Genomic DNA, 25,835 nt, shown 5'->3' with positions numbered 1-25,835 from the left:
CCCATCAAAGAAAACTGCCCGGGTTTTTTTTCCCTGATGCTGTGCAAAGCATGATGGGATTTCCTATGTTATTCACATTGCCTAGCAACTGGGAGGGGGAATCAGCACACAGGACAGTTGTAACTGTGTCTCATGCTCCCTGTCCCCTCCTTTCAACCAAAAAGATGGCTGCCCTCAATTAACTAGTGTAACTTAATGACAGTATGTTTGTTTAGGCTGAAGTTCCTCTTTAAGGTGAACCTATACTTTTAAGTTTTTTTATGCCTTTTCCCAGACATAATTAAATGTGATCCCCCTCCTCCGATACTCACCAAGACCCATGAAAGTTGTGGGGTGATGTCTCACTTCTGAAAGTAGTACTCTGAATCATCACAGTACCTTGGACTCCCAGCGTGTCATACAGGAGGAGGAGAGGTGGTTGCATTCAGCCCCCCCCCCCCTTTACCATTGATTGAAGGGGAGGCATGTCTGTTACAGCCACTTACTTCCCCTCATTATAACAATTGTCGGGATGTGTAGCGTCAGCAATGTGATGTGGCTCAGCAATGTGGGAGCCACGCGGGCGGTTCTTGGGATGCAGGGAGAAATTTTCCAGAGGAGTCAGGACACCCCGATTAGAGTTGAATTTGTTTGTGGTGCCTTCAGCTTTGTGGCCGTCTACCTGGTTGGTAGGTCATGTGACCCTGCAGTTGAATGCCCCTGAGAGGTAAGTTGGAGACCGGGGGGGCATGAGGGTTCACAGGTTAGTTGAGGGAAGAGGCATAGTTTAAAAAAATAATCTTGTAATTGGCCTTAAGGTTATTATGGGAACAAAAAACACTAGAACTTGTTTGTAGTGCTATAAAAGCACTCTTGTTTTGCCTCTCCAGTCTAAGCACTACAATGTGATCTCTGTAACTCACGGTTGTGTTGAGATGTGTGTAATCGCAGCCTTAGGTAGATTGGCGGACAGTGACTCGATCCAAACGACACCTTGCAGATCGTGAAGAAGTTTATTCAAACTGTGCAGATCATACACCGATGAACAAATGGATAGGTCAAAAAATCATAGTGTGAGTAGCTAGCAGAAGCATGTAGCTGAGATTAGTGTTGTCCGGATCATGAACGATTCGGATCTTTGATCCGAATCTATTTTGTGAGTTGAATCATCCGAATCATCAAAATGAGTGATTCGGATCGCAAAGGGGGCGGGGCCAGGAGCGACACGCCCCCTCTCAGCGGGCAGCGGGGTCCTGGAAGTAGAGCAGAGATGGATCGCTCTGTTGAAGGGGAGGCAGCCTTGCACATCCACAGGTAACTGACAGAGAGGGGACATCTGTGCCACTGCCAGATATGTGTAGAGCACACATACTGGCTGTAATGTGCTGCTCATTATAGGCTGTCTGTTCCGTAGTTGTGCACAGTGAACACATTGGAAACTTTTGGCACAGCTCAGTAACGTTCCAGGCAGCATGCTGAGCAAGGACAGGGCAGGCACTGTGATTGCTGTGCAATATGATCCTCATGCACTGCTCTAAACAGCTGCACTTTACTTCTGGGCATGCTTTGGGGAATGGGAGTTGGGAGTATACAGATGAACATATAGGTGAAATATATGTAAAGCATATGATTGCAGCATGTGGGTATTACGTGCAAACAAACATTTCTGCTCTCTGCTCGTCCCTTCTCTGTCCACTCCCTGCCCTCTGTCCTTCTACTCCCCTTCTCTGTGTGTCCACCCCCCTCCCCTTCTCCTGTCCTGCTAGTCATTTCACCCCTGAATGCTTCCCTTGTAAAATGATCCGAGATTCGGATCAAAGATCCGGATCTTTTCAATGATCCGATTCGAATCTCCTGGATCATTGAAAAGATCCGAACTTCGCATCTCTAGCTGAGATGCAGGGTGAAGCTAGAATGAGCTAGAATGAGCAGTGAGGGAGGAGACAAGGAGATCAGAGGAGGGTAAGGCAAGAGCGAGGAGACACACTTGAAAAAAGGCAAACTATGCATGTGTAACATGACAACTCTACTGGAAGACACTAGAATGTACAATGCCGCCTGTTTTAAATTCATATCATTGAGAATCATAAAGACATGACTTCAGGACAGTGAGTGGGATTCAAAACTATTGTTTATGCTCCAAGTAAGCCAAGCATACATCTTTAACTGCTGGTTTACAAGTGTATTCAACATTATCCCCAGCACAACTCTAGTCCTGTCCTGACTACAACTATATGCCCATTGTGCCTCCAGTCACAACTCCTCCATACCTTCTCTAATAAACCCCCAGTCATGACCCCATCATAGTCACATCCCTACCACACTTCCAGTAACAACCCCAATCACACTCTCCACTAAATCTCCAGTGGCACCCTCCTCACCACATCTTTAGTCACACCCCCACCACACCTCCAGTCATGCCCTTCCAACACCTCCACCAGACCACATCCCTACCACGCCTCCAGTAACACTGTCACCACACCTCTAGCAATGCCGACACTAAACCCAAAGACACCCCCCGACACACATCTAGTCACACCTCCTGTCACACCCTCTCTACACCTCCAGTTACGTTAGACCATGTCAAACTCCTTAGCTAAAGGTTTTCAGTTTTCAGATCACAGTCCTTTCTATCTTCACTAACTTTCTTTTAGATCAGCATCTGAAAATAGTTAATATGAGAATTTGAAGGTTGGACATGGAATTCACAATAATATAAATGTATTTCTTTTTTTTTTTAACTAGAATGACATTCATTTATGCCGATCTATACTCTAAATATAAGCTAAATGAAGGATAAAGAGGAGGGTTTGCTTTGTGAAACAATACTGTTGTGTTCTGGTGTTACAGTGAGTAATGCCAGTGTTACCCTTCATCCCCCTGTAATGTTATTTTCCACAATGCCCCGTATCCCTATCCATGACAGGTCCTGCTGCAATGTGTTCTGTCTGTGGACAGCAGTAATTAAAAAGAAGTGAATTATTCATCGGAGACTAAACAATGGCAGCCACGGGGATTCTCAGAAATCATCTGGCTTACTCTCAATAGCAGGGCTGTGGAGTCGGTCCAAAAATCCACCGACTCCGACTCCTCAGTTTAGGATTCCACCGACTCCTCGACTCCGACTCCTCGACTCCGACTCCTCTAATTTGCATATTACAATTTTGTTGATTAAAAGTATGTAACATGAAATTCGTCTCTTAACTGCCAACGCTTAGGAATTTTACAAGACAACTGAAGTGAGAAGGATATGTAGACTACTATATTTATTCCCTTTAGACTAAAACTAGTTCTTGGTAAGAGTACTTGTAAAAGGTACAAACCGGAACAAAGAACATCTATCAGGCTCTAGGCAATGTAAGTGTGGGTACATGTAAGAGTGATGTGCAGGTACTCTGCAGGGGAATGAGGAGATTGTAAAAGAGTAAAGACAACACCTCTGTGTTCAATGTGCACAGCATTCTCAGTGGATTCCCTGCAGCTCTGTGGGGAGTGCATATGTAGAGTATAGTACTACTGTGTAACAAAGTAAACCTGGGACAGATGAAATTAAAGTTTTATACATAGCTGGGGCTTCCTCCAGCCGCCTTCAGGATAATCAGTCCCTCGTTGTCTTCCTCCACCACCTGGATCTTCTGCTATGAGTTGAGGTACTTGAGCCAGTTGGGCGTAGTGCGCATGCACACACTCCGCCACCAGGAGCATACTACACCTGTGCAGCACTATTGCGCAAGTGCAGAATTTTCCTGGCTGTGGGAGCGGCATGCGGCCGGACAGCGCTGACTGGCTGAATTACCAGGATTCATAGCAGAAGATCCGGGTGGTGGAGGACAGCGAGGGACTGATTAGCCTGAAGGGGGCTGGAGGAAGCCCCAGGAATGTATAAAACTTTACTTTTCATCCGTCTCAGTTACCCTTTAATTTGTAGTCACCAAACCAAATTTTAACAACATATCAAATTATTTGATTTCATCAGCAAAGGGAGTGCGTACATTTGCATAAATCAGCATCAATGCAGAATTATTTCCATCTCGTTGACCATCTCTATTAGTGACACAGCTACACATCAGGCTTTATTCTTACAGCATAGATGTTATTTAGTATATATGTTACGGCCAGAACCCAAAGTTTGGCCAGAACTAGAAGTGGCCGGCCACTTCGGGTTCTGGCCGGCCAATGTGCGAACTGGCCGCTGCGCTGCGGCCAATGCGAGAAATGCAACAATTCCTGTAAGGTTAATGTTATGTTGTGGCCGCAGCGCAGCGGGCAAATGTATCACATCTTACTTTATTCAATGACATTAAGCCGCCCGGCTTTTTCCTCTGCCTCTCTCTCCCCCCCCCCCCGCCTCTCTCTCCCCCCCCCCCCCCCCCGCCTCTCTCTCCCCTTCTCTTATGGGCAGCCGGCGGGGACACGCGTGTACCCGGGAGTCGTTCGTCGCGGCAGGAGAGCAGAGCGGGGAGGCTGCAGACATTGCTTCTGCCAGCACCCGCTCTGCAAGAACGGCAGGATTCCCCTGCCGCAACAAACGACTCTGGAGGGGACAAACGTGTCCCCGCCCGGCTGCCCATAGGAGAGCGAGAGAGGCGGGAGGAGGAGAGAGAGGCAGAGAAAAAGCCGGGCGGCTTAATTTCATTGAATAAAGTAAGATGTGATACATTTGCCCGCTGCGCTGCGGCCACAACATAACATTAACCTTACAGGAATTGTTGCATTTCTCGCATTGGCCGCAGCGCAGCGGCCAGTTCGCACATTGGCCGGCCAGAACCCGAAGTGGCCGGCCACTTCTAGTTCTGGCCAAACTTCGGGTTCTGGCCGTAACATATATAAGAGATTCCTGTGTACACATCATATATACAGTCACAATCAGATATGTATATCTGACCTTAAAAATACGGGGACTGCTTTATTGAAGCAGCACAAGTAACTAATTTTGATTGGTTTATTTCATTTTTGTGGACTAAACACAGCTATTACTGTATATATATACACATTATTTTTTATGACTATTATCTAAAAAATAAAACATTTTATCATATTTTATATTTTAATTACAGTTACAAATTCATTAGGAGTCGGAGTCAGAGTCGGTGCATTTTTTCCCGACTCCGACTCCAGGCACCCAAAATTGCCCGACTCCACGACTCCGACTCCACGACTCCGACTCCACAGCCCTGCTCAATAGTATGAGAACAGAAGTAGAAGACCTATAAATAAAAGCAGAGAATAACACTGTGTTATTTGGGGCAGAGAGTGATTACTGCTGTCCACAGACAGAACAAATATACAATTCATTTTTTCACACCTTGTCATAAAATGCCTTTTAAAGCATCAGCAAGCAGCTGGTGAAAAGTTGACAATCATCTCATAGAACAGTGATGGCTAACCTTGGCACTCCAGCTGTGGTGGGACTACAAGTCCCATGAGGCATTGCAATGCTCTGACAGCTCTAAGCATAACTCGGGGAGGCAGAGGCATGATGGGATTTGTAGTTTTGTCACAGCTGGAGTGCCAAGGTTAGCCATCACTGTCATAGAAGATAACACATGAGAAAAAGTTAATTGCATATGGGCCCAAGTCTCTAAACTTTCTACTCCTCTCTCCATCTCTCACCCAATCTTTCTTTCCTTTCCTACTGATATCTCACAGTCTAAAAGAATTCCATTAGTGTGTAAAGCTAATGATCAGTGCCGTAAGGGCCGCGGTTACAGTGGTCACCTGTGCGACTGGGCCTGAGGCCCTGGAGGGGCCCGCTTGTCCTCCCTACATGCTGAGCCTGGCTACCTATACTGAGGCACCTATTTCTGGCTACCTATACTGGGGGGACCTATAGCTGGCTAACTACATTGGGGCACCTATTACTGGCTAACTATGCTGAGGGCATGTATAGCTGGCTACCAATACTGGGGTCAACTATTCCTAACTATACTGGGGGCACCTATTCCTGGCTACCTATGCTGGGGGCACTTATACCTGGTTACCATAGGGAGGGAGTAGTTATTATGTTAGGGAGTGGGCCCCATCTCACTACCATACCGGAGCGTGAGGGAGGGCACATTAATCAATGGGGGGGGGGGCGCATCCAAATTATGCATCAGGGTCCTGAGGTCTGTAGCTATGCCACTGCAAATTATTATAAGTATTTACTGGTATATAGCATAGTAATGGTCTAATGATCTAGCATATTACTGTATTATTATGTATTTATATATCACTGACATGTTCTGCAGCACATTACAGAGTACATAGCCATGTCACTGACTGTTCCCAGAGGAGCTCACAATCTAATCCCACCTTAGACATTGTCTATTGTCCTGCCATATTATCATTATGTATGTATGTATATATGTATATATATATATATATATATATATATATGTATGTGTGTATATATATATATATATATATATATGTGTGTGTATATATATATGTGTGTATATATATATATATATATATACACACATATATATATATATACACACACACACATATATATATATATATATATATATATATATATATATATATATATATATATATATATATATATATATATATATATATATATATATATAAATTTTTTTTTTTGGGGGGGGGGGAGAGAAGGGGGCCCAGTAAGTTTGCCCTGTATGGGACCCACAATACACACACACAAACACCTGTGTTGCAGAATAATTCTGTATGTAAACTCACTGCCCATACACTTCTATGGGGCTGTTCACAATATTGTGCTGTAACATCTGGTATAACATGCGCAGTGTCCACTGAAGTTCACACACTTTGTAACGCGTGCATTTTGCATCACACACAGGGCTTGATTTACTAAAACGTGATAACTCAAATATCACACCTCAAAGATATCACACCTTATAAAAGTTAATGCACCTTATCAGAGTAGCATAGCGAGCGCTACGAACTTATGCCTGCTAATTGGCAATGGCACTCGTCCTGCCCTGAGCCCCTGCGGGTTCGTAGCGTCCGCTATGCTACTTCGATAAGTTGTGTTAACTTTGATAAGGTTTGATATTTGAGTTATCTCGGTTTAGTGAATCAAGCCCACTGTGTGAAACCAGCCTCAGGCTGGGGTCACACTTGTCCATGCAGAAAACCATTAGTGTTCTGCCATGTCAGTTTTTGCGTTCTTTCCTGCATTTGCGTTTTTAATGTGCGTTTTATGCGTTTTTCATGCATTTCCGAATATTTTTTAATCAATATTCATAATTAAAATATTATTGTTTGGTCAAAAATGCATCAACATTGCATGTGAAACGCATGCTTTTTCACCGTAGGAAAGCATTGCAAGTAGAACAAATCAGTATGCAGAAAGAATAAACTTGTCGAGCATTAATAAAAAGCATTAAAAGCGCACACCCACCAATGTGTTTTGTGCGGCCCATAGACTATCATTATGTGCGGTTTTGCATGCGTTTTCAAAAACGCATGTGATTCAAAAAATTTGACCCTAGCCTAAGGTTTACATTTGGGGCTGGGGCCACACTTGTTAAAAACATGTGCGATTTAACACAATATTAAAAAAGGCATGCAATGCTTTCCAATGGCAACACGCGCGATCATTCGCAATTCCGCGTATGGTCATTAGCAATTAACACAAGCAAGGTGTTATGTGTATAATGAAGGTATATTTACATAGGGCACATTGTGTAGTTTGCATGATGCTCAGTAAGCTTTGTGTGCCCTATGTGCGCACATTAGCGTTCCGGTATTCTTATAATGCACCCCTTTGTCACAAGTGTGTTTGCCTAGAAATCTGATTTGCATAAGTTGCATTATGGAGCTGCCATGTCCAGAGCATTTGTGCCAACAAAATCCCCCCCCCCCCCCCCCCCAAAGAGGCACAATGTGTCCAAAATTGGGTTAAATTAATTTAATCTGATCGAATTGGTTAGGAGGTTTTTGACCATTAGTGGTCCCAAACGATCATTTACGATCGTTCATGTGAAGAATCGATCGTAAATAATCGTTCAGTAAATTGTATCGTTAGTGGCCACCTCAAAGGTTGTGCTTATGGTGTTTGGATTGTATCCTTACTGGGTTGCTTAGTGCTGCTTGTAGTGCATTTTTTTTCTTGTTTTTTTTTTTTTACACAAGTATTTTATTAAAACAAATCAGAAAATACACAACAGTATCATCAGGTGGCTCTTTCGGCCTCCAAGTTCGACAACTAATAGCATTCAAGGCTGGAACCCACTAGAGCGATTTTTTGAGCAATTAGGGAGCGCTTTAAATCGCTAGCGCTTTCCCTAAACGTTCTGCCAATGTAAGTAAATGTAACAAATTCCAAAGTAGCAATTGCGATTAGCAAAATCGCAATCGCAGGACATGCAGCATTTTGGGAGCATTTGAGCTTCAATGTAATATATTGAAGCGCTGGCAAATCACTCATGAATCGCTACACATAGCGATTTGAGTGCGATTGTAAGCTGTAATAAAATTCTGATACATTTAAAGGACCAATCAGAATTAAAATCGCTAATCGCAAATCGCTACACAATCGCTGGCACAAAGCTTACACTTTTTAAAATCTCTCCCAAAAGCGCCGGAAATCGCTCATAAAATCGCTTACAAAACTCTGAATAAAAACGCTAGCGATTGTGATAGCGTTTTGCGATTTGTAGTGGGTTCCAGGCCTCAGGCTAGGAAATTGAAGATGGTAAACCAGTTAAATGATTAGCCAGGCCTGTATCTCTGTTGTATTGCCAAAAACATCACTGATATCAGACCAATGGATCCGTAAACAAATCAAACATACAAACAAGCAGAATGTCTAGGCCACACACCATACAATTTGACTTTACAATCAATCACCAATTTTACCACTTTCATGTAGTATAAGAGACTAAGGGCCCATTCACTGGCTGATTTCAGCCATCGATCGATCGATTCTATAGAATTGATCGATCAGAAATCGATTCTATCAAATTCCCCATTCGATCGATTTGCGGCCGATCGATTTCGATCGAGTAGGTCTATCTGACGTGCTGGCAGCAGATCGATGGCCCATAGAGTTGCATTGGATCTAATGGTCCAATAATGCATTTAGATAGATTTCCAATAGATTTCATTCTGAAATCTATTGGAAATCTGTTCCTAGTGTGTGGCACACATCAGATAGATTCCTATCAGATTTCACTTGACAGGCATCTGCCAGAAATCTATCTGATGGTCAAATCTGCTACAAATCTATAAGTGTATGGCCACTTTAATAACTGAAAAATATATCCAAGTCACAGTTAATCTGTTGCTGTTATACTACATGGATGTTGGTAAGATTGTATAAAAATTGTATCGTCATATTGTATGGTGTGTGGCCACGCACAATCAGATTTTTCAGCAGATTTAAGGTGGCCACACACCATACAATTTTCATGCAATCTGACTGTACAATTTTAAACCATCTTACCAACATCCATGTAGCACTTGGTGATTGATTGTTCAGCCAGATTGCATGAAAATTGTATGGTGTGTAGCCACCTTTAAGGGGCCCATACACTGGTCGATTTCAGCCATCGATTGATCGATCGATTCTATAGAATCGATTGATGGATCAGAAATCGATTCTATTAAATTCCCCATTCGATCGATTTGCAGCCGATTCCGATCGATTTCGATGGATTTGATCTACCTGACAAGATGGAAAATCTAGGTCGATATGCTGCTGGCAGCAGATCAATGGCCCATAGAGTTGCATTGGATCTAATGGTCCAATAATCTGTTCCTAGTGTGTGGCACACATCAGATAGATTCCTGTCAGATTCGACTTGACAGGCATCTGACAGAAACCTATCTGATGGTCGAATCTGCTGCAAATCTATAAGTGTATGGCCACCTTTACTGTCCGATCAATTTTCAGATCATTTTTCTAAGATCGGACCTGTCGGAAATTACCTATCAAACCATCTCTCTGCCAAAATATCTCATGGTGTATTCCCAGCATTAGAGCTAAATGGGGCTTGTTTACCAATATTGAAAACGTGATGATTTTAACCATGACAAAGAATTGAGAAAATTATCAAAAAATGTTCCCGTGAAATCATATGACTCAGTGGGTGTGAACTTCACAGTTTAGAAAGAAGTAATGATGTGTATAGCATAGAAGCTTGTAGTGCATTTTTACTGACGCTAGCCACACTGCAAGCAATTAGAAATGAATCAGGAGGTAGAGGTCAGTTCATCACCTTATACTCCAGATTCCAGGAGAAATGTGACAGAGAATTGATAAACCTGCCAGTACTGTAGCACTCCAAAGTTATTCAGGTGTGGTTCCCTCAATCAAAGCTACACTTCAATAACCATGGACAACACGGTGATGTAGTGGTTAGCACTCTTGCCTTGCAGTGATGGGTCCCCGGTTCGAATCCCAGCAAGTGCGCTATCTACATGGGTTTGTATGTTCTCCCGGTGTCTGTGTGGGTTTCCCCTAGGCTCTCTGGTTTCCTCCCACTTCCCCAAAACATACAGATAAGTTAATTGGTTTCCCCTATACATACATAGACATATGACTTTGGTAGGGATTCGATGGTGAGCCCCTTTGAGGGACAGTTAAAGGACACATCCAACTTATAAAAAAAATAAAGATCCACTTACCTGGCGCTTCCTCCAGCCCGTGACAGCCGTCCTGTGCCCTCCCCGCAGCTCCGGAGGCTCCTGGTCTTCTCTGCTGGCGCCAGGTCGGGTTCCGGGTCGGCTCCTTCTGCACTCCAGCGCGCGGTCATGTGGTCCCTCCGATGTCATCAGGACGGTACTGCACAGGCGCAGAACTACTGTGCCTGCGCAGTACCATCCAGATGACGTCGGAGGGACCACGTGACCCGCGCCATGGAGCTCAGAAGAAGCCGACCTGGTATCGAGGTCTGCTGCGCCAGCGGAGAAGACCAGGAGCCTCCAGAGCTGCGGCGAGGGCACAGGACGGCTGTCATGGGCTGGAGGAAGCGCAAGGTAAGTGGATCTTTTTTTTTTTTGTTATAAGCTTGGACCACTCCTTTAAGTGACAAGACTATATATACTCTGTGCAACGCTACGGAAGATGTTGGTGCTATATAAATACTAAAATAATAAAAATAACCAGAAGTTCATTCATTGATGATCAAGGCTTTTGAATGTACCAGGAAACCTAATGTACACCAACCAAATGCACAGCCTATACTGGATGAGCTGACACGGAAAGTGCATTATGTCTTTGTTTTGTGATGTTGGGGTTGATGCCGGCAGCGCTGGTAGAATTGCAGTGCACAATTTGGTAATCTCCTCAGCTATTCTGTAGCTGCTGTGCTCAGCTCACATAGTTAGGAGCAAGTGACAACAGCTGTAATGAGTATCACATTAATGAATAATCAGCCATCTGGGAGCAGGAACTATTGGCAGATTACTAATGGAAAATCTGTGAAATCATAATCCGCCATGTGGATAGAAGAATTATATAGCGGGGAAGAGGGGAAATGCAGGCCAGAGAGGCTCAAGTGAGATGATACAGGGGAGCAGCAGAGACAGGCCGTATTTTGATGTATGTTAGTATGGTTAAGAGGCACATATGCCAAAGGAGGGGACAGCAAATTTGGGCAAGGAAGGCGCCGCGGTAGTTTGAGCGCCCTTTGCACCCGTCATTTGTAACTAAAGTTTTAGCATATTTTAACGAGCGCTGCAGACTCCCACATTTTCCTGTATTGTTGATATTACGGTCACCTATGGGGTGCCTAAACTTCTACGGTGACGGATAATTTTTGTCTATAGCGGCAATGGCAGTGAGGTTATTGACGGGTTTGCGGCTGAGGGGAGGCATGGTTATGGTTAAGCATCGTGGGGGTAGGTAATGGTTGGGCATCAGTGTGGGGTTGGTTAGGGATAGACATCAGTGGGGAGGGGGGGGGGGAATTGGTTAGTGTCAGGCACCGGCGGGGGGGGGGGGGGAGGGGTTGGTTAGGGATCGGCATTAGTGTCGGGTTGGTTAGGGGTAGGCATCAGTGGGGGGGGGGGGGTCGGTTAGGGTTAGGCATGGGTGGTGGTAGAGTGGTTAGGCTTAGGCATCGTGGTGGTTCAGTTGTGGTTAGGCATTGTTGGGGGCTCGGTTACGTTTAGGCAGCTGTAGTGGGGTGGTTAGGCATCGTGGGGGGGTTCGGTTATGGTTAGGCATTGGTGGGGGGATTGGTGAGGGTTAGGCATTGGTAGAGGGAGGGTTCATGTGGGAATAGGGATAGGTTTAGCAATAGTAAATAGTAATAGTAAAATATCAGTTACATTTACAGCATTACCACGGCACACGGCACAATAGTAGAATCATTACTATTATTATATAATATTATAATTATTAAGTAATTATTAAGTAATTACTGCCCATTTTGCCTGTACGCCCACTACTGCCTATTTTGCCTGTAAATGCATAAATATAACACTGGGTTCAGTTGTGAGCAGAAATCAGAACTGACCCAGAGACATGCTGACAGACCTTATTACTACTGTGTTGTGTGCATGTACTACTGCACATGCACACAACACAGATAAAACTTGAGGCACAGGTATTATGGGGCATATCTTCTAGAGGTACAGGCCGGGTTTAGCACCGGTACCTAGATAGTGTGGGATACATCTAGGGGTACAGGTCTGGTGCAGCACCAGTACCTATATAATACGGGACACATCTTCTAGGGGTACAGGTGAGGTCTGGTTCAGCCTTGGTACCTAGATAATATGGAACACATCTTCTAGGGATACAGGTGAGGTCTGGTGCAGCACCAGTACCTATATAATATGGGACACATCTTCTAGGGGTACAGGTGAGGTCTGGTTCAGCCTTGGTACCTAGATAATATGGGACACATCTTCTAGGGATACAGGTGAGGTCTGGTGCAGCACCAGTACCTATATAATATGGGACACATCTTCTAGGGGTACAGGTGAGGTCTGGTTCAGCACTGGTACCTAGATAATATGGGACACATCTTCAAGGGGTACAGGTCTGGTGCAGCACCAGTACCTATATAATATGGCTAACTAAAAAGAATAAGATTTAAAACGTCTTGCTTTTACTGATGGCTAACACGGTACAATACCCTACTGCTACTACTATTTAATATGGGTCACATCTTCTAGGGTAACAGGTCTGGTGCAGCACCAGTACCTATACAATATGGGACACATCTTCTAGGGGTACAGGTCTGGTTCAGCACCGGTACCTAGGTATTATGGGACACATCTTCTAGGTGTACAGGTTTGGTGCATCACAGATACCCAGTTAAGATGGCGAACAGGTTTAGAGGTACTGACCTGATGGGAGCCCAGGTTATATGGATACCAGCAGGATTGGGTTATAGGGGTACAGGACTGTTGGGAGCACAGATACTGGGGCATGTGGGGCAAATCCTCTAGAGCTATAGACCTGGTGGGACCCAATAAGAGAGGCACAGGTTACAATTGTACAGGTCTAGTGAGAATGGGTATCCAGTAAACACGGGGCACATCTTCTAGACTTTAAGGTCTTGTTGAGGTCACTATATAAGCTGGGACACATGTATCCAGGTAATTTGGGGTCGCCATTTACAGGTATACAGCTTTGGTTGAAGCACAGGTACCCTGGTAAATTCTGGTGAATGAGGTACCCAAGTAACAGGGGGCACATTCTTCTAGGGGTTCAGAGCAAGCATAGGAAGTTCAGAGAGATGCATGAGGTACCCAAGTAACGGGGGGCACATCTTCTAGGGGTACAGAGCAAGCATAGGAATCTCAGAGAGATGCATGAGGTACCCAGGTAACAGGGGACACATCTTCTAGGGGTACAGAGGAAGCATAGGAAGCTCAGAGAGATGCATGAGGTACCCAGGTAACAGGGGACACATCTTCTAGGGGTACAGAGGAAGCATAGGAAGCTCAGAGAGATGCATGAGGTACCCAGGTAACAGGGGACACATCTTCTAGGGGTACAGAGGAAGCATAGGAAGCTCAGAGAGATGCATGAGGTACCCAGGTAACAGGGGGCACATCTTCTAGGGGTGCAGAGCAAGCATAGGAAGCTCAGAGAGATGCATGAGGTACCTAGGTAACAGGGGGCACATATTCTAGGTGTATAGGGCAAGCATAGGAAGCTCAGAGAGATGCATGAGGCCTGTATCACTGTGTTAAGTACAGCATGGCAGCCCTGTCTGTGTGTAATGTTAGATTGGAACAACTGTAACCTGTGAATAAATGATGAAGAGATCAGGACACGGCTAATCCGAGCAGCGCTGTGTGTCAGGGGGAGCTATATGACACAGGGCCACGTGACGCACCCCTGACAGCTGCCTGACATGCTCTGGCCATACAACACGCACATCTGATAGCTGGTGACATGATCACCCCTCATATCATATCAGCATTGCTCTGTAGTGGAGATTCCCTTCATGCACCACAGATAGCTCTCGCCAATGTGTGAGGGGAAATAATTCCCTCAAATACGTCTTATAAGCAGCATCGCATTTCAAATGTCATTTTCTGCTAAATTGGGGCGAAAAAGGCTTTATATTTAAAGAGAAAAAAATCATCTCCAGTTTAGCTCAGTACAGTACAAGGATGTTACCAAACATTATTCCCTGCCCTTACTTACACTCTCTGTGTATACAGAGTCACTACTGCACTGCCTTCCTAATACAAAATGCTGAATGAGACTGTTAGGTTCGGTTCCCACTTGAGCAGAAAACGTAGACACTACGGTACGCAGCAAAATACAGGAAGTGGATCCTATCTTAAAAATAGGGTCTGCTTCCACTTGTGATTAAAAATGTCAGTAAATGGAATGCAAAATCCCAACCTGCTGCATCCACATGTGGAGAGCAGAGACGTTTTATCATAGCAACCTATGGTGGAAACGCATCTGCTCCGGACGCAAACAGGAAGAGAAAACGGAGTGGAGCAGACATGGAACATGGGCGAACGGACCATTTTGCTTCATCCTAAACAGGAACTGAGTCTAAAGGTGGCCACACATCATACATTTTTTTAAATATCTGTTCAATTCAAGAATAGCAATCAATTTTTCTGACTGATTGTAACAATTCAAAAATCTGACCAATGTACCACACACCTATGTTCAATTTTTCCCCAATCATCAATAAAATAGTTGAAAAAATGAATTGGAACTGTACATCAAGTAATTGACAATCCATCACTCACCATACAATTCTTGATAAAGTTGGTCTGAAATTTCCATCATGCCCAATCTCCAAAAAACGGGAAATTCAATCAGATTTATCGGTTGAAAACAAAGAAAAGCTCTCGATTTTTCAGGGCAACTGATCGGAATTATCGAATTGGTGAAAAATTGGATCTTTTAACTGTATGGTATGTGGCCACCTTAAGGCTATCCATACATGAATTGATAACCGCTCGATTCTTTGAAGAGGAACTGTAGACAAATTAAATAATGAATAAAAAAGAAATTATTTCCCACAATGCAACGAGGTTCACAGCAAACTGTCAGAACCTTGGTGCTGACATCACACTGTGGGAGGGGTTTCGCCACAATATCAGCCATACAGACTCCCCTGATGATCCATTTGAGAAAAGGTAAAGATTTCTTGTGGAAAAGGGGTTATCGGCTACTGACTGGGATGAAGTTCACTCCTGGATTAAAGTTCCTTTAACACCCAAACCACCTAATGTCAATTAGATTTCAAAAGAAACCTGATTGGGAATCAGTCAACTACCATTCTACAATTCAAAGCGGTACAACCCTATGCAGCCTTTTATTCCCCTCTGTCCCTCCTCTATCCACTCAAAGATTTTGCCAGGAAAATGCCAGCTTACCCTTTTGAATGTTAAACAAAAAATTATTAAAAGGTCTAAAATTAATCAAAAGGTGCTTGATGGGGCTTGTTGGGACTTCCATGAGACTTAATCAAAGTGATCAAATTGGCCAGAAAAATCTTTAGGGTGCATGCACTGATCAAATTTTAATTAGTCAATGATTGCTTAAAGAGAACCCGAGGTGGGTTCTAAGAATCCAATTAGCATACAGAGGCTGGGTCTGCATATAATGCCCAGCCTCTGTTGCTATCCCATCTCCCCCAGTCTCCCCCCTGCGCTCTGCTATGCCCCATAAATCAATCGCCGTGCTGTTGACGGCTGTTTACATGCGAATTGTCAGTCTGCCGCTCCCCCGGCTCCTCCATAGCGCCGGTCCTCGCTCGCGTCCCTTCCCTCCCCGCTGATTGGAGGGAAGGGAGACGCGGGCGGGGACCGGCACTATGGAGGAGGCGGGGGAGCGGCAGACTGACACTTCACATGTAAACAGCCGGCTGGCGACACGCTGCGTGTCGCCAGCACGGCAAATGATTTATGGGGGCCAGCAGAGTGCAGAGGGGGCTGGGGGGGGGGACTGTATAGCAATAGAGGCTGGGCATTGTATGCAGAACCAGCCTCTGTATGCTAATTGGATTTTTAGAACCCACCTTGGATTCTCTTTAATTTTACCACTTCCATGTACTAAGAGGGTTCACCTACACAATCTATTCATAGTATTCAAAAACTGTTGGTTTTCATACTACATGGAGGTGGTGAAACTGGATGCAACGCTACCGAAGTATCTGGAACAAAAAGATCGCTATTACCACCACACACGCTGCTTGCTCAGGAGCAGGACTTCAACGCCACATACGTGAAGATAGGATTAAGAGGTCCCGCTGCACCAAGACATAGCATAAAAAGCCAATCTTAAAGCATCTGTGAATGTACAGTGAAACAGCGTGTGTCAGAGTCATAGCTATGACTAAGAAGCCACCTTTTGCTCCAACACGCATCAGCTGTTTCACTGTATATTCACAGATGCTTTAATAAAGATTGGATTTTTATGCTATGTCTTGGTGCAGCAGGACCTTTTCATCCTATCTTCACTACCAAAGTATGTACAGGTAAAAGTGATTTGAAACACTTGGTCATAGAAGACTAGGCCCTCTGGCACAGAATGCGGTAATATACACCACTGTTTAAAATGAGAGCCTTTATTAAAAAATGTATCAAAACAAATGCGTATAGGTACCCACAGATAGGTGGTATTATAGAGTAACAAGGGTAAACTGGAGAGGGTGTCTTTTCTGACTGATTCTAACCCCCATCCCCCCCCCCCCCCCCCATAAATTGAGGTCTGCACAAGCCTGTGATGCAGAATAGGGGTGTAGCTAGCCCTCCTTTGTTACTCCCCACTGCGTACTTGCAGTAGGTTAGGCTGTGTACAAGCAGGGTGCCATAATAGGAACAAGGGCTACTTCCAAATGAGAAATGCGCCCACAGTTGTTGACAACACAGCTGCCACTGAAGCAAGCTAGTATGCGAGGAGCCACCATAATTGTATAGCTCACAAATTGTCACCAACAAATCTGTCAGTGAAACATCACTGTAAACCCTGATGTATACCGTAAGTCAACTGAAAGCAGAGGGGGGAAACATATAAAAATGGATGCTCAATATCTACAGTTCAATAGAAATAGGTGTTCTACATGTTTCACCCTTATGGGCTTCATCAGGAGCAAAGACAGTAATGTGCAAATAACTAACATTAAGACCCCCACTACATCAAAACAAAAAATCCCCCAGCATAACGCTCAAGGACCAGTTTTATAATTCAAACCACACTGGAGAGGACTAATATTTGTCTTACAAAATCTTTATGGTATGCGTGACTAGGGGTGTGGTGGGGATGTGATTATAAATGTGGTACAGGCATGGCTTAAAGGGCTACTGAAGCGAGAAGAATATGGAGGCTGCCATATTTATTTCCTTTTAAACAATACCAGTTGCCTGGCAGCCTTGCTGATCTATTTGGCTGCAGTAGTGTCTGAATAACACCAGAAACGAGCATGCAGCTAATCTTGTCAGATCAAACAATAATGCCAGAAACATCTGAACTGCTTATGCTTGTTCAGGGTCTATGGCTAAAAATATTAAACGCAGAGAATCAGCAGGAGATCCAGGCAACTGGTATTGTTTAAAAGGAAATAAATATGACAGCCTCCATATCCCTCTCACTTCAGTTGTCCTTTAAGTGTCCCTCTTTCTTATTTAGAAAAGTTGGGAGGTATGCATGTGCAGCACAACATGACAGCTCCCAGAAAGCATAGCATTTATGTTCTGTATCTACAGCAACAAGAAGAATAGACACATGTGTACTATATATACAATATAATATGGACAACTGTGATGATTTGCTCAGCTGCCTGTGCAGGCAGGCAGCTTTTTGACCATTGTGTAGGTTTGCATGCTGCAGGACTCTGTAAAGAAGAGCTTCTGTCAGTTTTGCAGCTTGTGGTTGCAGAGGAATTTGCATACGTTGTCATGCAAATTGCCTGGCCACATTCATTGGAGGCGTGTACTATAAGTACTATGTCTTTCCCAGAATGCTTGGCTGGTCATAAGGAGTCTTCCTGTGAAACACTCTGGAGAGTGTCAGCCATGCTCTTTGTTTGAAGATCAGCTTAGAGTAATTCCTGGAAACTGTGCTAGGCAGATTCCCTAATGCAGTTAGGATTGTTTATCTGGATATGTGCTGGAGGAATAGAAAAAAGGGGAGGGGCGGGAAGACACCGGGAGCCCAATCTGGTGTAGTATCACACGAGCAGGTTTTCTTAGTAAATAAGAGATCATATATACTCACAAGGCTAGGTTGCACGTAAGGCAACCACTGTATCACGCGTGTGGAGAAGTACCGTCCCCACTCGGCCTTGTGACTGGATGTTGTTGGTCGCAGCTCCTTGGAAAAAAATACCACCTGCCAAGGTGGTAGCCCCTGATCCCAGGGGAGGTAGACAACACGGGAGGGTAGGAGGCGCCCTTGGAGGTACTTTAGGTCTGATTTTTATTTTAATGCATGGGTGAACATTAGATTTATATGAACCAACTCTAGAATTGCCAATTTGTCTCGTTACAAACTCAGATATATGGAAAGATCCTACCTTAGTAAGTAGTCACTCTCGTATGGTTGAGTAAAACAAGAATTTATTGTAGCACTTTAAAATGACAACGCGTTTCGCGGTTACAACCGCTTCATCAGGTCGTGTTTCGTGCCTTTAAGATAAAAAAGAGATAGCCGGGCACTGAGACATAGAAACACCTATGGTACACCGTAGACAAACAAACCAAAAATCATATTTACAAGCATGTTTAAAACATATTTAAAAGTTCATCAAAGCATTCTTATATTCTTGTATTATGTACAATAGTAGGAGGTTCATAGTAGTACGTTGGTACTCTATATTCAGAGGTTCCTCTGTTGCCTGTATAGACATTGGGAGATAGAGCAATGAGCCCCTATAGTGATAGATTATATTAGCAGAAGCTTGGGATACATAGTATGTATCTATATACTATATGTGTTTTATATATTGATTTTAAGCGTTAAGTAGAATACGTGTATGAGCCCCGTATGGTTACCTAAATGGCCTTATGGTGTGAACTAACATTTATACATCTCTGTTATATAGTGTATATAGTCTGAGTCTGGGGGGCTCATGGTAGTGGGGAAGGACATATGGTGGATCCAGTGCCCTGACCCACTACCATGAGCCCCCCAGACTCAGACTATATACACTATATAACAGAGATGTATAAATGTTAGTTCACACCATAAGGCCATTTAGGTAACCATACGGGGCTCATACACGTATTCTACTTAACGCTTAAAATCAATATATAAAACACATATAGTATATAGATACATACTATGTATCCCAGGCTTCTGCTAATATAATCGATCACTATAGGGGCTCATTGCTCTATCTCCCAATGTCTATACAGGCAACAGAGGAACCTCTGAATATAGAGTACCAACGTACTACTATGAACCTCCTACTATTGTACATAATACAAGAATATAAGAATGCTTTGATGAACTTTTAAATATGTTTTAAACATGCTTGTAAATATGATTTTTGGTTTGTTTGTCTATGGTGTACCATAGGTGTTTCTATGTCTCAGTGCCCGGCTATCTCTTTTTTATCTTAAAGGCACGAAACACGACCTGATGAAGCGGTTGTAACCGCGAAACGCGTTGTCATTTTAAAGTGCTACAATAAATTCTTGTTTTACTCAACCATACGAGAGTGACTACTTACTAAGGTAGGATCTTTCCATATATCTGAGTTTGTAACGAGACAAATTGGCAATTCTAGAGTTGGTTCATATAAATCTAATGTTCACCCATGCATTAAAATAAAAATCAGACCTAAAGTACCTCCAAGGGCGCCTGCTACCCTCCCAGGATTGTTTATCTGTTTGTTTGTTCTGTTGCTGTTGTCCTGTCCCAGCGGTGGTCGATAGGAAATGGTTCTGATCTCTATTCTTGGAGTATAGCTGGTGCAGCGGTTGCTACCAGCTATCTCTTCTGTTCTGTCTCCTGGGATCGCGCTAGCCACTTTTCGCTAGTGCTGTGGATCCTTCTGTTCTGTCTCCTGGGATCGCGCTAGCCACTTTTCGCTAGCGCTGTGGATCCTTCTGTTCTGTCTCCTGGGATTGCGCTAGCCACTTTTCGCTAGTGCTGTGGATCCTTCTGTTCTGCTACTCTGTACCTGGATCGCGCTAGCCACTTTCGCTAGTGCTGTGGATCCTATCTCTCGCTTGTCCCTGTTTTCATGTGTCTGTCTTGTCTGCTACGGACGCTTGCTGGAGGCTCGGTGAGGTAACCGTTAAGCAAGCGTTCGCGTCCTCTGTTTCATGTTTGTCTGTCGATGGTTAGTTAGGCGTGCTTGTCTCTATTGTGCTTATCACGTGGAGACCGCGCATAACCGCGTGCACTGTTGCGAATGAGTGCGGTGTTTGCGGTTAGCTAGCGCTTGTTATTTCTTGCGATTGCGTTCTGCGCTTCGTACAATTCCTGTCTGTCATTTGTGGAGGTACAGAGGATTGGTTCCTCTGCACTCCCCAGCGCCATCTGCCGACAGGAATTTTCCCTCTACGGGTGCGTAGCACCTTTTTGCTGGGTGCCTGCAAATATACGCTTGTGGAGGATTTCCGCCGTGTCAGTGCACACGTTGTGCGCTGATCACGGAGGAAGTTCCACAATCGTTACAACAACTTATTATGATATTTTGTAAGGGTACAGAGTCTTGCTATAAATAAGAATATGCAAGTGTATTCTGTGCTGCATTATTTCCTATTATGGGGTCACCATTATCAGAGTCTATTTTACTAAAGTAGCTGATGGGCAGATGCATGGGGTTGTATTTCCAACACAGCATGAGGGACATGTTCTATTTTATTCCAATGTGACATGTGTTTAACCTTTTAGGCGCCAAGCATGTGTTATCTGGGATCATGCAGTCCTGTGATCTTCCTATCTAAGAGGGAATCGATAGCACAAGACTTGTGTTATCTATCCTGCCTTTAAATACTGCCATCTAGTGGGGTAAAACAGAATTAAAATTGCCTTATATACTTCCTACTGCTTGAGGCAAACTTGTGAGGATATGCCCCCCCAAAGCTGGAATGATCGCACAGCACGTAAAAATTTGCAACGCACGTTATAGCTGCAGTGAGTCTCCCAAAAAAACACCCCCAGTATAGGTAGGTAACCAGGTATAGGTGCCCCCAGTATTGGTAGCTAAATACAGTTGCCCCAATATAGGTTGGCCAGGAACTCTCTTCACTTCCTGTTTCTGCCTGGTGCTGTCCCCAGACCCCCTCGCCTGAGGAAATTGCCTCACTTGGCATCATGGGTGGACCGGGCCTGGCTATAGTCCAAGTACTGTAGCTTGAGCATAATAACTATTAAATGACCACACTTGACCGTATAATATTGTACAGAAATTTTAGTTTTTACATCACATTTTGCTTTGTGTTTTTCACGCATTTTTGTGCAAATTTGTAATTGTGTTAAACTGAAGTAGAATTAGCAAGATGTGCGTTATGAGGAGGAAAAAGCAAAAAGTTGTGTGTTCACGTTTCCTTCTTGCATTTCCTCTGCATTGAGAAACGTGCGGTGGCAATAAATTTCATGCTGTGCGGTAAAATGTGCACTAATGTAATGTATGTGCACCCCTGTGTATGCCTAAGTGTACTACTTAGTAACAAAAAATATTGCACATACAACATTAAATTAAATTTTTTTTAAAATAAATCAGGCTGCAGGCCTCTAGTTGAATTGGGGGTTAGAGGGTTAATGTACGGCACTTGGCTCTAGAACACCACTTACAATGAATTTAAAAGATCATCTTGTTTGATACACATGGGTGGTTGGTGGTATCTGGCTCTCTGATTGGCTTGCTAAACTGTGACCGGTGTGGGGTTTACAGTTTGTGGATTCTAGAAAATTCTTCTGTGACTATGAAAATAAAAAGTCTGGGGTTTAAATTTTTTGTACACTTTTTTTTTTTTTTTTTTTAGCTGAGAAAAGATATATAGGATTTACTCCTCTGAAATAAATGTTAAAATGTGAATTGAGAATCTGGCTACAGAAGTATCTAAATGGTATATGTAGGGTCCATATAGAGTCCGCCAGCTGATCACTTTTACAGAGTACCCAGATCGCTCATGGTTACCCAGAACCACCAGGAGAGTATAAGGGACAAAAATAGACAGAAAAGCCCTATAACTAAAAAGTGATGCAAAATATAATTTTGTCTACTTAAAACAGAAAGTATTTGCAATAATTCTGCTTTAAGTGAGCAGTTTCCCATGATGCACCACTCCTGACCATGCCAATCTTCTCTTTATGCCCCTGAAAGTAAGGCACACCTCCAGAACTGCTGGTGTAAAGAGAGCCTATAGTGCAGGGGTCAGGAACCTTTTTGGCTGAGAGAACTATAAACGCCACATATTTTAAAATCTAATTACGTGAGAGCCATACAATATGTTATAACCTGGGACAGTGCGCCTGTACAGCAGAGGGCTCACGTCCCTGTTGCCATGGTGATCTGTACACAGTTGATCCTCTGGGACACGGAAGTGTCAGACACATCTTCAACTTCTCTTGGGTTTCAGCAACATCAGCAATTTCCCAGAGAGCCAGACAGGAGAAATACCGACTAACAGCTTGTACAATTAGCTAGCTGACTTGGGGGTTGATTCACTTTGTAGGACGAGATCCCCACACTTTGGCGCAATAGGCTGCCTTGTCAAGTGACAGACAGCCTATTGGGCCAATCACAGTGCGGGGATCTCGTTCGTTCAAAGTCACTGGACCTGACAGTGTCCAGGGTGGGACAATTGGAGCGGCTGTTAGTTTTGGGGGTAGCGCGAGTAAGTTAGTAGTGCATGCTACAGCAGTAGCGGGCCTACTTTGAAAATTTTACTTGTGCTGTCACACTAAGCTGCGCTGCTTGAGAAGTGTAGCTTAGTGAATCAACCCCTACTGATTTGTCTGTGAGCCAGATGTAGCCATTAAAAAAGCCACATCTGGCTCCCGAGCCATAGGTTCCCTACCCCTGCTACAGCATATACATTTTACAGAACCACATCAACCCACTTTTCTAAGCTACATGCTGTATTTACAAATGGATTGAAGTTTGCAGGGGTCTCTTCTCTTCAGATATTTGCAAGGAGCAATGACTTTAACTAGATCCTGCTACAGAATATGGGGAAAATGTATCTTTCTCTTCAAAAAAACTTCAGGATTGAATAATGAACTGAAACTTGGAATGTTTCTTTCAATGTCTTGAAATTTGTACATGAACAGTGTCCATCAAATCTATGAATTTACATCTGGTAGGGCTGTGAAGGATAACTGGAGAGACCCTTTGGACATATTTGTTATTGCTATGGTGTTCATATTGTATATATCACGCAAGGTGGCATTCTAATGCTATTCTATAAGCGTCACAGAGTCTCCACAGAGTCTGGCACCTACATCCTAAAAGTCCAGAAGGGCCTGAAACTACCAATGGGAAGACAGCTAATGAATACTCTCCATACAGGGCCGGTTCTAGAGGCAAACTTGTGAGGATGAATCCCCCCCCCCCCCCCCCTCCAATTTAGAATGGTCGCACAGTACCCAAACTTTTGAACCACGCGTTATAGCTGCTGTGCGACAAAAAAATTAAACCCTGTCAGTGTAGGTTGGAAGGTAGCCAGGTATAGGTGCCCCCTGTATAGGTTAGCCAGGTATAGTTGCCCCCAGTATTGGTAGCCAGGCATAATTGCCCCGTATAGGTAGCCAGGTATAGTTGCCCTCAGTACAGGTCAGCAAGGTATAGTTGCTCCCAGTATAGGTAGCCAGCATAGTTGCTCCCAGTATAGGTAGCCAGTATAGTTGCCCCCAGTATAGGTAGCCAGTATAGTTGCCCCCAGTATAGGTAGCCAGTAAAGTTGCCCCCAGTATAGGTTAGTCAGGTAGGTGCCCCGGGCCACCCCTGTCTGCACATCTGTAGTTAATTTCAAAATGTTGGTAGGTTTGGCCTTGTGACAAATGCCAAGGTGACATCTTTCAATACTTTGTGGTATATATAAAGTATGTCACAAAAATAAATACACCTTTCACATTTTTGTAAATATTTCATTAAACCATCATCTCTTCATTGAAGATATGACACTTTGATACAATGTAAAGTCATTGTACAGCTTGTTCAACGTACATGTGCTGTCCCATCAAAATAACTCACCACTAATACTTACTTCCGTGAAATTATTCTTTTTGTACTGCACTTTCTTAGTAAACTGGCCCTTTTCCACTAGCAATCGCAATCGCTAAGCAGAAACGCCAGCAATTGCGATTTTTCATTAATTTAGTTAGCTCATAAAAATCGTTCCAGAAAGCGATTGCGCATTGGAAAAAAATCAAATCATGGTAGTGGAAAATACCTACCGTGATTCCTAAGTTAAAGTAGCAACTCTAGCGAATCGCTAGCGTTTTGTGATTTTGCGATTCAGCATTACAATCGCTTGCAGAGTAAAAAGGGCCCTGAGTGTGTGATTAAACAGGTGGCAGGATTTTTGGTGGAGGACTTAAAGAGACTCCGTAACAAAAATTGCATCCTGTTTTTTATCATCCTACAAGTTCCAAAAGCTATTCTAATGTGTTCTGGCTTACTGCAGCACTTTCCATTATCACAGTCTCTGTAATAAATCAATGTATCTTTCCCCTGTCAGACTTGTCGGCCTGTGTCTGGAAGGCTGCCAAGTTCTTCAGTGTTGTGGTTCTGTGATGCATCTCCCCCCTCCAGGCCCCTCTCTGCACACTGCCTGTGTGTTATTTACTTTTCTCTGCTCTATTATCTTTTACAAGCTGGATAAATCGTCCTCTGAGCTGGCTGGGCTTTCACATACTGAGGAATTACATATGGGGAGAGCTGTCTGCACTCTGCAGGAAGAAACAGCCTGACACTTCAGTGGAAGATAGCTGCAGGGGGAAAGAAACACACAAATGATCTCTTGAGATTAAAAAGGAAGGGTGTATACAGGCTGCTTGTGTATGGATGTATTTTCTATGTGTGGACATACTGTACATCAACCTACTTCCTGTTTTGGTGGCCATTTTGTTTGTTTATAAACAAACTTTTTAAAACTGTTTTTAACCACCTTTAATGCGGCGGGGAGCTGCGAAATTGTGACAGAGGGTAATAGGAGATGTCCCCTAACGCATTGGTATGTTTACTTTTGTGCGATTTTAACAATACAGATTCTCTTTAAATTTAGATATTAGCAGTAGGCTTGCTTGTGACAAACTTTCCTCAGTCCAAAAACAAAGGGGCCCCCATGTGGGATGGGGTGACTGTAGAGCCGATATGCAATGTTTGGCTTTTTCTGACAATATTGCCATCTTTTATTATACTTTTGTGATACAAGACCACATTCTTAACCAGATTCTCTATTGGATTGAGGTCCGGACTTTGATTAGGCCATTCCAACACATTTAAATGTTTCCCCATAAACCACTCAAGAGTTGCTTTAGC

General features: G+C 43.7%; 1 protein-coding gene across 3 annotated transcripts in view; it reads right to left on the bottom strand.

Annotated features, from left to right (window-relative positions):
• LOC137561638 (potassium voltage-gated channel subfamily KQT member 1-like) overlaps window positions 1–25,835 on the bottom strand; it is a 104,424-nt gene that overhangs the window by 33,205 nt on the left and 45,384 nt on the right. The window lies entirely within an intron of this gene.

The sequence above is a fragment of the Hyperolius riggenbachi genome, chromosome 3 (genome assembly GCF_040937935.1).
Source record: "Hyperolius riggenbachi isolate aHypRig1 chromosome 3, aHypRig1.pri, whole genome shotgun sequence".
Classification (NCBI taxonomy): Eukaryota; Metazoa; Chordata; class Amphibia; order Anura; family Hyperoliidae; genus Hyperolius; species Hyperolius riggenbachi.
Note: the sequence above shows the minus strand (reverse complement) of the source record. Positions and strands in the feature narration are given on the sequence as shown.